The sequence below is a fragment of the Sinohyriopsis cumingii genome, chromosome 3 (genome assembly GCF_028554795.1).
Source record: "Sinohyriopsis cumingii isolate HCF-2022 chromosome 3, ASM2855479v2, whole genome shotgun sequence".
Lineage (NCBI taxonomy): Eukaryota > Metazoa > Mollusca > Bivalvia > Unionida > Unionidae > Sinohyriopsis > Sinohyriopsis cumingii.
In genome coordinates this window covers 57,348,038-57,363,738 of record NC_142963.1, presented here as the reverse complement: position 1 = coordinate 57,363,738, position 15,701 = coordinate 57,348,038, and positions in this window count along the sequence as shown.

Here is a 15,701-nt window from a genome sequence, read left to right as displayed (position 1 = left end):
ACTTTGTTGATACAATGTTTCGGATTTAGGCTAGCTACAAAATACACCAGACGTAAGAAAGGGTCTTTACAAATAACATACAAATGACAAGTCATATACTGTCTTCTTTAGCTGGTGATAAGAATGGCAAAAAAATATTCTTACAGTTTTACATCCTGAAATTCCTCAAAATGTACTTTCATAGTTCTGCAAATCCGAATTACATGAGCCTTGTCATAGGTTCTCAATCTCGATTATATATTTCGAAATTGTACTGTAATTTCGATGATAAGTACAAATACATTATCCTTACTGTACTCAAAATGAAATAAACATCACATTCCGAAGCGTCTTTCTGACAATTGCAATTGAAAGACTTCATATTTTCCCCACATTATGATTTCAAACATTCAATGACAGTAACAGAAACACGTTTGCAGATGTCAACACGCTTCTCCCTCGCTCTTCAATCCCATGTATTTCATGTGGAATTATCACATATAAATCAAGTCCATGATCACAAAGGTTCGTAGAATCGAAAAAATACCAGAATCTATTCATTCCAGATCAAATGGAAATTTGTTGCAATGTGCATTCATTCACAATAGGACTCCAAATTTCAATTTTAGTAGACACGCCATTTTCTTTCGAAAGTTATGTAGAGCGCGAGACTAAGTTCAAATTTATCTGGGCGGAGTTATAATAATAATAATAATAATAATAATAATGAGGACTTTGTATAGCGAGATGAGATACAAACTGGGACAGAACAACTTTTTCTAAGATTTTTTATATGAATGAGAGATTAGAAACTGGGCGGTAGTTCTTTAAATCGTTATGGTCTAGTGATGGTTTCGTCGGCAGAGGCTTTAGAATGGTAGTTTTGAAAAATGACGAGAAATCCCCCGATGAGAGAGAGGTATTAATAACATCAGTTATGAAAAATGATGGGAATTCCCCGGATGAGAGAGAGAGAGATACCAATAACATCAGTTAGTGAAGGCAATACTAGATCTAAGCACTCAAGCAGCATTGATGTTGGAATTGGATCAAGTTCACATGACTTTGGTGCACTCTTCATCAGGATTATGCCTACGAAATCCATAGAGACGGGTTCAAATACAGCTAATGGTTACCGATCAAAGTCTGTATCCCATCTGTATGGTGACGACGAGTCAATTAAAATTGTGGTGTCGAGCTTATCTCTAATGGTTTGTACTTTGTCACGGAAGAAATTTGCAAAAAGGTCGATTGGAGAGAAGGTAGATGGAAGTGGTGTACATTTGTTCCTTAACATTAGCTTGTTAGTAATCTCGAAGACCTCTTTGAAGCTGGAACTTTCCATCATCATTGTACTGTTGAGAGCTGAATTCGCTGCATGGACTATATGTGTGATATTCTTCTTAGCGGTTTCATAGGTTTACTTATGAATAGTGAATCTGGTGGAAAAGCCAAAGCGTATCAGCTTTACATCGGTCTCTTTTATCAGTGCAAAGTTAGTCCCTGACACTGCTATGCCATGGAGAACACTTTTGAATTGATACTCTGCGCTTGGTAGCTGGGGCATGTTTGTCGAGCAATGAACGCAGCAGTAATAGAGTTGTTTTACTGTAGGAGGTAAGAAAGTTGTTATGTGCGCAGTAATAATGATGTTTTTTGTGTAATCATGAATATCTCTTGTGTATTTAGTTTTAAATGCAGCATACATTTAGTTAGTTTGTTTCGTGTAGTGTATTTTGTTAATATAATTAAGCATTATGTAGAATATAAAAAATAGCATATAATAAAAAGGTTACTGCATTTGTTTTGGAGAATATGAACTCGTTTTGACGGGTGGATATACTGCACTCCCAAGGTCGTGCAGTATTTCCATTCATATTTTCCTATTCAAATGTAGTAACTTATAATTATTTTAGACACTGTCACGTTTAACACATTGTATAATGATTGATATATATTTTTGACGAGAAACTTCTGTTTATATGAAATCAATATGCAATGCATTTTGTTCGTGAGATATCAGTATCAAAGCAACACTTTTAGGTTGAGTTAAAACCACAACTCAGACAGATCCTGGCCATGTTTTTAATTCTCAGTATATACAAAATCCTAATTTATTTCGATATTGTGTTTAATAGTTTTGTCAAATGCTTACACAAAAAAGGAAATAATAATCTTCATTTGTAGCCATCACTAATAAGGTCAAACTGTAATTTCTGTGTGGGCTCCCTGTTACCAAACACACATACTGGTTCTTTATCCTGTTGGCAACACAGTGTAATTATCTAGTTAAAACAGATGACGCATAATTTTAATTTTTTATTTTATTACCTGCCGCAAAATGGTACCAATAGGAAATATGAGCGATGAGTGGCCATTGAAAGGATTTGTTTTCCTTCTTCAATCCATGAAACAGGAAACGGCTCAGGTAGTTCACACTTTATAGCGGTAAAGTCAACGTTGATGCACAAGATCGAGGATGTGAGGTAACTGGGAGAAATTTGAAAAAATGGCTAAATGATGCGTATATTCCCTTTAAGTATAGTTTATTCCCTTTTGCACCTGTTTTCATTTGCTTTAAAAAGTCTCGCTAATGTTTATCTTTAGCATTGACTTGTCTGTAAAACTCTTGTCAAAATCACTCCAAGTAGGAAATTTAAAAAAAAAACTCTCTTAAACAGTCCTTTCACGAAAAAGACGTCTGTACCTTTTGTACAATATTATTAGCTAGACACTAAATAAAGAATCAGTCGTATTTATATTGAGTGCGTGTTTGACGATAAAACTTCATTTCTACAGAATCTTATATATTAAATACGTTTCATTATATTATACAAATCCATTTTGATGTGTTACGCATTATTTACCACAGTCAAATACAGCCCAGCAATTAATAGCAGAAGTTCAATAATGAATTCATAAATCTTCTTAACAACTGTATGAAAATGACCGCTGAAAAGAATAATAATGTATGGAAATTGTTGTGATTCCATTACTAATCTTTCTGTGTCACCCTTGGTCCAGGGTCGTGTTTCGCCCACCCTCCCACTACGATGATGGGGTGGGTGGGAGGCGGCTATATTGCTCCGACAGTGATCCTTGAGCGGGACTTTATATCGATGCATCTGCTTCTGACTGTCATGGTTTTGAAGTGAACTACGTTTTGCTTATTGGAGTTGATTACTTCGTCATCCAAAATACGATACTGTCGATATTGCAATAACCAACAATTACATGTACTGTGAGAATATAAATGTGCATACGAGTCTTCAGTAGTCGCGTGCACAGTCCTAATTGGTCATCCGCAATGCGGGTTTACCATAGATACGTATCATCGACTGGTGTGATTGGTACTGCCAACGTTGTACCTGACCGAGCAAGAATACTCCTGACATATATATTTAAACTAAATATCTCGAAAAACGTTCATCGCATCGAGTAGACTTTTATATACGTTGAATAAATCATCATACTGAACAATTCAGAGGTATTTGATCTGGGTGACCCAGTGTTATGTATATTTGATTTTACTATATCTGATTTAATACAAATTTATTTCAATTTAATTGTTTGTCAGTTTTAAATTTTTTATTTTTATTATATGATATTGTCAAGTAAATTTCTCCACTAGAGGTAATATTTTATTTAGAAAGTAGTTTGACCTTGACTGTTAGTTGATAAACATCTGGTGTTGATCTAAATCCTGACCTTGTTTCAGAATTTGTATCAACCTCCATAAATAAGTTCTATTGTATTTTAAAATGGTTGGTTGTTTCAAAGGTCATAATTGAACCTTGTCTTTAAGATATAAACGATTTCGCCTATTTTTTATTTGTTAGAGTGAAAATGGTTGATTTTCGTCAGGATCACACAGGGTAAACGTGATCTGTAACAAGTATTTTCTTCTATAAACATCCAGAAGATTATCAGGTCACCCTTGCTTACGTTTTAAAAAGCCATGTAACCCATGTTTTGGAGAATTAGTCTCAGTAGAAGTTAGGCTATTTAACTGTTAGTTGTATGTTGTGCTGTTTGGAGTTATTTAAAATTACTTGGTTTGGAGCTATTTCAAATTACTTGGATTCAAAAGGATTAATTATGTTATTTTTCTGGAAAATACGTTTGCTCATGTATTATTGTGGAACAAGGACAGTGTTAAAAATGTTTATTCAGTTATCAGAAACCGAAGTGATAATTCTTATTTATACAAGGAACTGTAGACTTCAGCACTACATACTGTGGCATACGTCATCGTCTTCCATCTTGTATTCTTGATCGGGATTAGAACGTGAAATCAGTAGAACATTTTGTTATTAGGACTACATAAATGTTATTCTCGGATTATTTTTGGATCATTTTTTGATTTGATTCTATAAAACCGTAAGTTCATATTTTTTTCTTCTCCATTTTTTACAGAACTTTTCCAGGGAAATAAATTATTGTATTTTGAAAAGCTTGTTGTTTTCACTCTTTCTTGTCTTACTGTTTTTTCTAGCCTGAACCAGTGACATAAGACCCAGGTCTTTCTATTAGGATTGTTTGAGGTTTGTTTTTAGGCACGTTAACACACAAATGTTATATCGTGCGATTCAGTGTGACTAAATATGCTGGCCTGACATGCATACATATACACACACAGACATACATCCTATTGTGGCTAAACCAGTTTAGTTTGAGTAGAATTCCAACCTGCATAAGGAAGGCACGAATGCTTTCATTTTGAAAAATATCACATGTTAGCTCTAATATCTCTGTCACTCATAAAGCTGTTTTGAGAGAAAATGGTCACATAGTAATGCAGCACTCTAAGGCTTTCATCAAGAACTTCTGGTGTCTGATCGTGTATTCTGTTCTGTCCAGTATAAATTGTTATGTGTATTTAATTTATATTATTCGCCGGCTTTTCATATTGATTATATGTTATGTACATTTGTATGTTTAGTTGATCGTGTCCAAAATCATGTTATATGTGTACCTTACCAGTAACATTTATTTGGTAAGCAACATAATACATAGTTAAATGTTTTTATATGATTGTGGATTAAAGATTCAGATCATTATTAGTTGTAAACATTTTTACTTGAGTTAAAGATTCCGTTTTGATTCTGACTTTAGAAACGTGTCGAATGGAAGTTTTCATTAAGTTTATAAAATATTTTCATAAAATAGTTATTGCGATCCATACAAAGTAGAGCGGCATGGAATTGTGGATACTTAAGAATTATTCATTCGTACCTTAACATGCGAAGCATATTCATTATAATTGTTATGTTTAGTTTTAATTTGGGTGGAATCATTTAGTCAAATTACTCAACAATTACAGAGTGCTCAGCAATAATCTTGGACAGAAACATTAATTTGGAATTATAGTGAATTCACACAAGGTCATTTTGTAGTATATTATCGCGATACATCAAAATACTGTAGCACATCACTGCATTCAAGGCTACTGGCATATTAGCACATTAGAGACTGCAGGCACAACAACGCATTCAATGTAGGAATTTATTTGTAATACCTCTTAAATTTAGTTGGAACTTCATACATTTAGACTTGCAATAGAACTTTTAGGATTATTTGGAATTCAATTCAGAATACTGTAAGTTATGTTTAAATTGTCTCTTTGCATTAAAAATTATCTGTTGAATTTTACAAAACTTATTGGTTTATGCTATTTTCTATTACTTAGTTTACAATCAGTAACAGTTTATAAATAACTTTGGATAACTATTAGGATTATTATCTTAAGCTGAGTTAATCACATTTGAATTTCTTCACATAGCTAGATCTTATGTACGTGCTGCTTGTAACATTCTTTTTTGTAACATACCTTCTAAATATTCTAGAGCAATGCACTTTTGACCCTCATCCTGGCTTACCATTTATCTCTTAGTGTTTTGTTTTTATATAAATTTTGTTTACTAGAAAAGTAGTCATTCTTGCGATAACATTTGGGCAGAAATAACTTATATTGTTGAATTCAGATAAAATAAATTTTCGGAATCTGAACAAAACATTTATGTGATTTCGTATTGTTTACATATCCACGGTTTAGTTAGACATTCGCTTCATTGTTTGTAATGTGTACTTTTAAACATATGAATTAGTTATTTGGGTCTTTATTAAAGATAGTATGCAATCGTTTGAAAAATCCATGTGATGTACATAACCAGGGTTTTGCTTATTCATATCCAGTAATCTTTTTTCATCGGTCTGTCTGCATTGCTTAGATGGTGAATTACACTCTAGCTTTGACTTTCTGACAAATATTGTATTGGGTAAAGCAATGGATTTAAACTGCAGTCTTGGGTAAATGCAGTTGTTCTTACTTCCCTAATGGAGCATAATGAATTTTGGAGGGATGTGTGTGTGTGTGTGTGTGTGTGTGTGTGTGTTACAAGGAATTTAGGTATGTTAACTAACATCAATGAGAAACACTATATTCCTCCTTGACTGAGGAAAAACACCTATGGTTAAATATGATTTATGTTCTTGAAATCTGCTTGTAAGTGTCATACATGAATAATAGGGTTTCACTGATAAAAGTAAAGAAAACTTCAGGCACATACACTACCTGTATACATACTTACTGCGTTAAAATATCGAACAAAAACCAAAGTAAGCATAGGAAGTCCGTTTGTGTTTGTTGCATCTTGATTAAAATAAAATAAAATAATTTGACCTATGACTAAGCAAACTTTATTTAACTATGGATATTATCGATCAATCATTGTGTTATATATTAACCACGTGTTGATTCTCTATTTCTATGGCTGAAAGAAGACTATACATTTGTAGCCTCAACGTTTGCTAGAAATCTCCGAAACCTAAGTAATTGCTTTATTGCGTGTATAAAGAAAATTAATTATAGGAATACTTCAACCAACCAAAACCAGTGAGTATATCTCTCGGAAAATTAAATCTCCCACCCCCAATCGCTCTCTCTCTCTCTCTCTCTCTTAGTAAGTATTCTTTATGCCGAGCAAGACGGTAACGATATTATCACTCATTTTGTAACTTTGAAGATGGTGTTATGTCTCAAATATACATAATGTATATGCACACTATTTTATACGATGTTGTAGCCTTTAGTTGCCTATACACGATATGAGGATATTAATTTCCATTAAGTTACTTGTAACTTAACCATATAGAATGCAGATAGTAGTCTTTCAGTATATCAATATTCACTCCCAAATTCTCTCTCTCTCTCTCTCTCTCTCTCTCTTGTATGGTGTAGACATTATGAGAAACATGTAGAAGCAGTTAACCACCTGTCTTAAATATCTTCAGTTGTTATAACGAGTTTTGAACAAAATCCATGGAATCTTTATTTATTTGCTTATTAGCAGCAATACTTTGTAATTGTTTTTGTACATATATGTTTTCATTCCAAATTATTGTACTTATCTCAACATTGCTATTCACCTTCTTATAATACAAAACTGCACCTCGCACTTACCGATCTCACTGACTTATAAAATATATGACCGTTGTTCACATGTACGTGTAGGCCGGTAATTTCAGGGAAGTATGTTATTGGGCATATATTTATTCGTTGAAACTATATTATATTATATTATATTATATTATATATATATATATATATATATATATATATATATATATATATATATATATATATATATATATATATATATATTATTCATTTATGCAAATTGTGAAGCAGACCAAATCATGTTGACATTCACTTGCCAACGGATCCTACATCAGGCATGTTCAAAGGTATCCGCAGATGCTACCGTCCAATATGCAAGTGTGTATGGTGGAAGATAATAAACTATTTTCTTATCGCGATGGCTTGTTCAACTTGTACAATCGTTCATTTGTAAATACTCAAGACCGCTTGTTCAAGAGAACATACAGCTAGTGGTGAATCGTGCTGTGAGAGTTACACGCAAACAAGTCTTGTCAAAGTATTAATGTTCCTGTATACATACTCTACGTGTACATGTTATAGTTACTGGCAGAATATTGCCCTTCAGACCTTCCTTCGCATGAAACTTAACAAAGAATAACGTGGCGTATGTCCAGTGGATCTGTGCGCTTGTTCCTGTGCAGCCTTTCCTTTGATTCAATGATCTAATAATGACCTTGTCTTTACAGATGACTCACAAATCACGTCTGTCCACGTGTGTTCCTAGCTCACTCGACCAATATGGTTACGTGAAAGTGCTTGCCTATAGCTTCCCCTGGGTCGGGGGTTATTCATGTCATGTACTAAAATTGACACTATCTGTTAAACTTTGTAAAGAAACCACTGTAAGGCTTATCTCCAATTCTGCTTGAATATCTTGAATATGTGCTTAGAGACACAGTGTCTGGAAAGACTAGTGGTTTTTGTAACATTTAATGACCATCTTGTGTATGGCACTTACTCATTGCAGTTCAGTGTTCATATTGGGGCACGTCCCCATCAACTTCAAAAGTCTGGATTATTATTATTATTTTAAGGGCTGAAATTATGTTAGAAGGACTTTGACTGATAACAAGATTAAGTCGGGAAACATACATATCTAAATCGTTTGATTTTCAAGCATGTCTCTCCAGCGGAAAGTACATAGTAGTCTTTATTGAGTTCTTATTTGGCCCACAAACTTGTTCTGTGTACTTAGAAAACTTTAAGTAAATTGATTACAGCTTGTCTTGATACTGATCAATCGTCTGGCAACGTATGGCATGATGGCTAATTTATTATATAATTTCAAATTGGCCTCAATCCCAGGATGTATAATGTGATTGTTAATCCATACACAGCTATGTACAGCATAGTTATCCTTACCACAAGATTGTATGTGCTATATTTCATTGATTTACTCCAGTTCAGAATACCTGTCTGACCTCAACCATGTGCTCACCGTTTCATTACAGGCCTCTTCTGACTCTTGTTTTCTCATTATGCCCCGTACGTAAACAAAGTTCTACGGACAACGCTATTTTGCGTCAAACAACCTGGAACTAATTGCCTCTTGAACTTAGACACAATGAGACTCAGATCTCATTCAAGAGTGCCCTAAACAGTCACTGGCTTATACTGGACTGGCATAACATCACTATGACTAAACAGGGCTTCCTAGCATATATATATATATATATATATATATATATATATATATATATATATATATATATATATATATATATATATATATATATATATATATATGTAACGTTATCTCCTAGGGTATTTTTGATAATATTGTAGGAGGACTTAAACAATTTTTAATCAGCATAATGGAAATTAAAATTAAAAAGTTCACGAATACACTCACATCGATATATTCCATACACGCTTGTACGATAAAATAAGAGTAATAATACAACAACGGTATTAACAACTCCTGATACATAGATCAACAACTTCCCTGACATGAGTACACATTTTCAATTCTCGATATAGTAACTACTGTCATCTCTGACAACTTGTTCCATAAGGCCCAATTTGATGTGCAGTGGGGGCATCAGCACCTTTTTCTATGCATTATGTTCACTGCGACAAGGTGCATATGAATGCAATAGTACCTAGGAATACACATAATGTTAGAACTATATGGTCTTACATTAAGTAATAGAACATAGTGAAAGCTCGACCAATAATGTATTTCCCTGGAATACAAACTTAAAAAATAGCCATAATCAACACTAAGGTGAGAGAAATCCTACATAGTCCTAAAAATTATATGACAGGTACAAAAGTATGGAGCATTTTAAATGAGTTCCAGAGGTGTAACGATCAAAGTCCAGTCTATTGTGATGATATGTCAATAGTCTGGAATAGTTTGATGTGCTAATAGTCTTGTTGTATAGCAAAAACCTATTCCAAAATGTCTTTCAATGAATTCACAGTAATCCTAAAACAGCTGTTTTAATTTACACAAGTTCCATAGCAGTGAAAGCGCGGATATTTGATAACAGTCGAGTTCAACGAACATATTTGGGTGCAGTGTAAGTGAAATAACGAACCAACATTAGGTAATTTAAGCATCTTGAGATATTTACATTTATCCTATGGCATTGTGATGCTTTACTTACCATGGCTGGATTAAGATCCTTGTGGGCCATAGACACTTCTTTAATAAAATGACTGACATTGCCGTGACTGCCTCTTTGCGTAGACGCTTTTCAGTAACACGGTGTTCTTAGACCCTAGGCACATTGCATACTGTGCTCATCTGATAATGACTGTAACACTGTTTACCCCAACCCCCACCCCGTTTGTCGGTTTGCTAGTTTTACCACCGTAGGATAAAACTGGCATGCTGACTGACCGATCAACATAGACGCTCAGATGAGGGGGCAAGGTGCTTAATACAACATTATTTTATCGTCCATTTATATGTTGATATGTTGGTCGATTAGTCTTCAGAGAGAGAGAGAGAGAGAGAGAGAGAGAGAGAAACAGGGAGAAAGAGAGAGAGAAATTCTGGGTAAAATGAAGCAAAATGCTGCATCATTCAACTTGGACTGATGGAATACGAGTGGAGAGAAATATTCACATAAATTTTAATATTTAAAAAAAATGATCCGTTTTAGAACGTACTTATTGCATAAAAGCAGAAAGCAAAGTAAAACATAAAACAGATTACAGTATGTGCATACCATGGAATGTACATATCTATATATTCGAATCCATAGGTTATAACAACTGTGTATCATTGGTATCGTTTAACACAGTAGAAAACATTTTATTAAATGACTCAGGTCCTACTAGATAAAGTCGATATCGAGATCAAATTATATTTTGTCTCTGACTCCTTACATTTCCATATAGTATTGTCCCTTACGACATGAGAGAGAGAGAGAGAGAGAGAGAGAGAGAGAGAGAGAGAGAGAGAGAGAGAGAGAGGGAGAGAGAGAGAGGGGGGAGGGGGAAGGGAGAGAGATTAAGGTAAGCAGATGGATTTTAGGAAAACAAACATGTCATTCATTGCAAACGTTAATTTTCTTCCGACTTTCTCACTATATTCTAATTATTGTTCTGACTATTATTTTAACCCAAGTAATATAAAAGACCAAAACCCAACAAGTTTTGAAAATTCAACAAACAATTAATTTCTCTTGACTACAAAATCAGTAATATTAAATCTCAAATATTCATTTCATAACAGTTTTATCACAAGTCCAAGTGTATGATGTTCCTATTGAATTCCAGTGGTATTCAAAATAAATTTTAATATTGAATGTGTTGATGTGCCTGTAGTCTCGATTCATCTAATGTACCAATGTTCGTGCAATGTGGCGATCCGATAACTGTATTTTGATGTATCAAATCATATAATCCAAAAGACATTGTCTGAATTCCGTATAATTCCAAATTGATGTTTTAGGCCAAGAATATTATTAAGCACGTTGTAATTCATGTGAATAATAATTTGAATGAATAAAACTACCGAAACTAAAAGCTCAACACAACAATAAGACTGCTTCTGCCTCGGATATCAGGACAAGAATGAACGATTCTTAAGTAAAACAAGTTTATATGCCCTTATATTTGACCTAGGTCACAAATATCCTTTTCTAGATATAATCTGTCAACTTGATGAAATATTTCTTTCCAGGAACATTCTAAGATCAGAATCAAGACTGTACCTTTATTTCAAACTGAAGCAAACACGATCTGAATATTTAATACATAATCCTAGAAATATGAGATATGTATTATGAAGTTAACAAAGTAAATGTCACTGATCAGGTAGAATATTAACTTGATTTTGTACTAAGATCAATTACAAAATACCGATATGCATAACGTGTTATCATTGAGAAAAGCCAGCAAACAATAAAAATTAAATATAAATACAATTTTATTATTGATACATATATACAAAGGCATAGGGCGATGATCAAAATTTAAGATTCCTTAATACAAATATCTCAGTTGCATGTTAAGTTGTCTACTTCAATTGTTTTTGCTGCTCTGAAAATGTGTGTATGTGTGTGTGTGTGTGTGTGTGTGTGTGTGTGTGTGTATGAAGGACTCACGGTACTAATTCCACTCCAATGGTAAACATATGGAAACACTGTCATATTCAAAATTCAATAACTTAAAATTTATGGGTGCTGATAATGACACCTATAATTTTTCGTGCACATCTAACCTTGGTGCAAGCTTATGTGTGGAGAACACTATATGACCCGCGGCAATTTGTTTACATACATGTGCATGAAACACGTGTTATTGATTCTGCACCAAATGAATCAGGTGCTACTTTCAGTATTGAGTACTCCTGAGTCAAGCCTGTAAAAATGCTAAAATTGCATCAGTAGAAATTTGTCAATATTTTTTTTACATTACATATAGGACAAGCTCTCAAAAGATATTTTTCCTAAAATTTTAATTTTCATTATTAACCAATTATGGACCACCAAACCTGTAAATACTCTATCATTTCTTCACCCATTTCTAGACTGGTTCACAGTTCTTCCGTATAATTAGTACCGTGTGTCCTGAAAGTGTGTGTGTGTGTGTTAGGTATTTCAGGAGTAATGCGACATAAAAAATTCATCATAATTTACACATGCTGTTGAAAATACCTACGCAAATTTGACGGAAATCTCGTTCATCTATGTGTACCCGACTAATTCGTTCAAAAGAATAAAATGCCATAATAAACACTTTATGCCACTATTGAGAGCTGACTTTTGGGAGAAAAATATGACCCCCCCCCCCACCGCGCCCGTATAAAGTTCGACATAAATGTTCGAGAAGTGGATCACTGTTGAATCGATTAGTAAGCTTAGCTGACAAATATCACACGGACGGTTGTAAATCATTATATTGTTACATATATATTGCAGTGTATCAGTCGGAGAAAAATAATATTGCTAAAGTGGATCGCTTCCAAGCTTCGTTACTCGTTACAATACAATGATTCCACTTCACTCATGAAATGTTTCAGTATATCTACAAAGATGAATGTATATATGTTCTATATATGCTTATAAAATATAAAACGATAAAAATATAATTTTATCCAATCATTAATGATATTTCGATAATCATAGGAGTTTGAGTCTTCCACGAACAGACTCTATCTCTCTCTCTCTCTCTCTCGTTGGAAGAGCGTATTCACAGTTTTTACGGATAAGAAATAAGTATGGATAGGAAATATGGGCGATAATCAGCCATTATAAGGAATGTCATATTTTAGCTGTTTCGGAGTTAATAAAAACGTTGGGTAAATGAGATGCATATCCGAACATCTTAAGCAAACCGATAACTGGTTTGAGTTTAGGGAGTGACTGAATGGGTGGAATGAGTGAGCGATGTATACGGAGATTAACACAGACAAATTCAAAATGGGGCTAAGACAATATCAGTAAAGTGTCTTACCCTGTGACACCCCATCAGTCGCCGAATCTGCTCTGAATAGATTTCGAACCAACACAAGAGCGACAATAATCATGGCACTATAGGTCAAGTTTATAGTTAATGACCCTGTGAGTGCATTTATTTTGAAGCCTATTATATTGACAGCGGCTCAAAGATCCCAAAGATAAAATTTCACTGGAATCAATTCAATAGCTTACTTTTTCATCTAAAGGTGATTAAGCTCCCTAAAATGTCAGCAGGTGTGTTGTGTAAAATAAAGAAATGATTGGTAAGATCTAATAAAAATGTACCCTGGAATTTATATGGGTTATATGATACATTGGTGTATATTTATGTCCAACGTGCTGAGAAGAACACGTTTGTTCAACACTTTATCTCCTCTGCTGATTAACGACTTGACTTTTTAAAAGTTTATTTATCGATTTATTTATGTATTTCTGTATGTACATATTTATTTATTTATGTTTGAGGAATTTTTTGGTTGACCATATTTTCACTGAGTACAAAAACTACTTCTTTTCGGTATTTTGCCAAAAATAAGCTTTTTCATTTATTCCTATTTCATCTTGGGATACCATGGAATCTTACTTCACTTAACCTGAATTCTTCTTTTTCCATTACTTTTGCTTCTATTATAGAATTTCGTACCGCTATTTCTCTTGGTTGTATTATATATTACTACAAGTAAATTAAATCTATTTGAATTAAAGCACTTGGATAATATTTGTCTACGAATGTTTAATAAAAGAAAAAAAATGATCCTCTATACATATTTCAATGTCGTTGTCTTTATAGCCCAAATCATTGTAGAAACTGCACAGCTCAAAAACTGAATATTTAAAAAATTATAATTGTGCTGCAGTGCATTAATGTATAGTACCGATATAATGAGTACTAGATTACTAGTGCAGCCATTGTCACAGGTCTTTGCTGATAGTGCAAAGCCCATTTATAAAGAAGTATGTTTTTGTTTTCAGGCTTGTTACCACTTGAATGTGCGTTCAAGGAATCGCCCTCAAAACCTAGGGAATACTTTCCGATATCATTTTCTAAATCCACTCATCCAACTAACCAAGAAACCATCCACCCATCCCCAAAGCAAACAAGCTGCATATTTCATACACCATCCTTCCATTCATTTCCATATCTCATACAAGGACACAACATATTAAACACGTATTAGGCACTACAAGACTAAATAGAAATTTAAAAATGAGAGGAATGCAACTGAACGTGGGTAGCCAGCACAAACCGAATGAGAGAAAAGCATGAACTCTTACAAACTAACACAAATCCTTCCAGACCAACATACTTTATTGTAAACGAACACTCATCCTTACAGACAAACACTCATGCTTATGAACATTGACTTTCGACTGGAAATGCCGAAGTCGAACATTCCTACCATATTGTTATAGAAAATGTTGACAGTTGTTTATGGAACAGAGTTGTATCGATCCTTTGAAGTAACCTCTACTATCACCAAAACTTGTGTATTGGCATATCAAATTTATGTCAGAAAATAAGTCAGCAAGTGTGCCACAGCAAAGGTATCAATATTTAAGAGGTATATATTCAGCAAAAGATGTGCTTTGATTAAACTACCAATGCATGACGAAAAAGAAGCGGATACAACATTGGCAGAAGCGGCAGATAGAAGAATTGTCCTTGGTCGATTGATTATTGCTGTTTGAAAGAGCCATAGATTATACATTAATTTTATTGGTATAGTAACCGAGAAATGAAAATCGTTTATCGATTTTGCGTTGCAAGACATGTACGAGAAAAACTCATTACCTTCCTTAGAATATATAGAATCAAAGAGATACCATATGATGGAAGTGTCGCATTACGAACCGACCCATTTCAAAACTGACCCAGAATGTTGACGACTACGGCAAGATGCAAATCGAATCTTTGGAGTCTCGCGACAGTTTGGTTTGGATGACGTACTAATGCACACGCATATTGTACAATGCAGAGTCTGAAGGAGATCAAATCAAAATATTCAAGTGATGGTGCCAACCAGTGGAGCTAATTTAAGTGAGCTTGATCGAGCGCAGATATGGAACACTCTTTTGCCAAAGTTTTATTGAATTGTTAGTGGCGAAACCATTACCACCAAAGTAAACAATTTTGTGACTGATTCTTTCAGTAGTTAGACGATAAAGGAAAAATTATCAAATTATCGATGTCGTACAAGACGATCTGCTCAGTATGAGTTAAGAACAGACGCTCAGCGAGTTTGCCAACGAGATCATCGCTGATCACGTAAAAGTTGAAGCCAGCTGGAAGTTGTGCTTGGTTTTGTAACCTGTAACTCCAAGGTGACGGTGCGCTTAACCTTTACACAAACAACTATCAATAA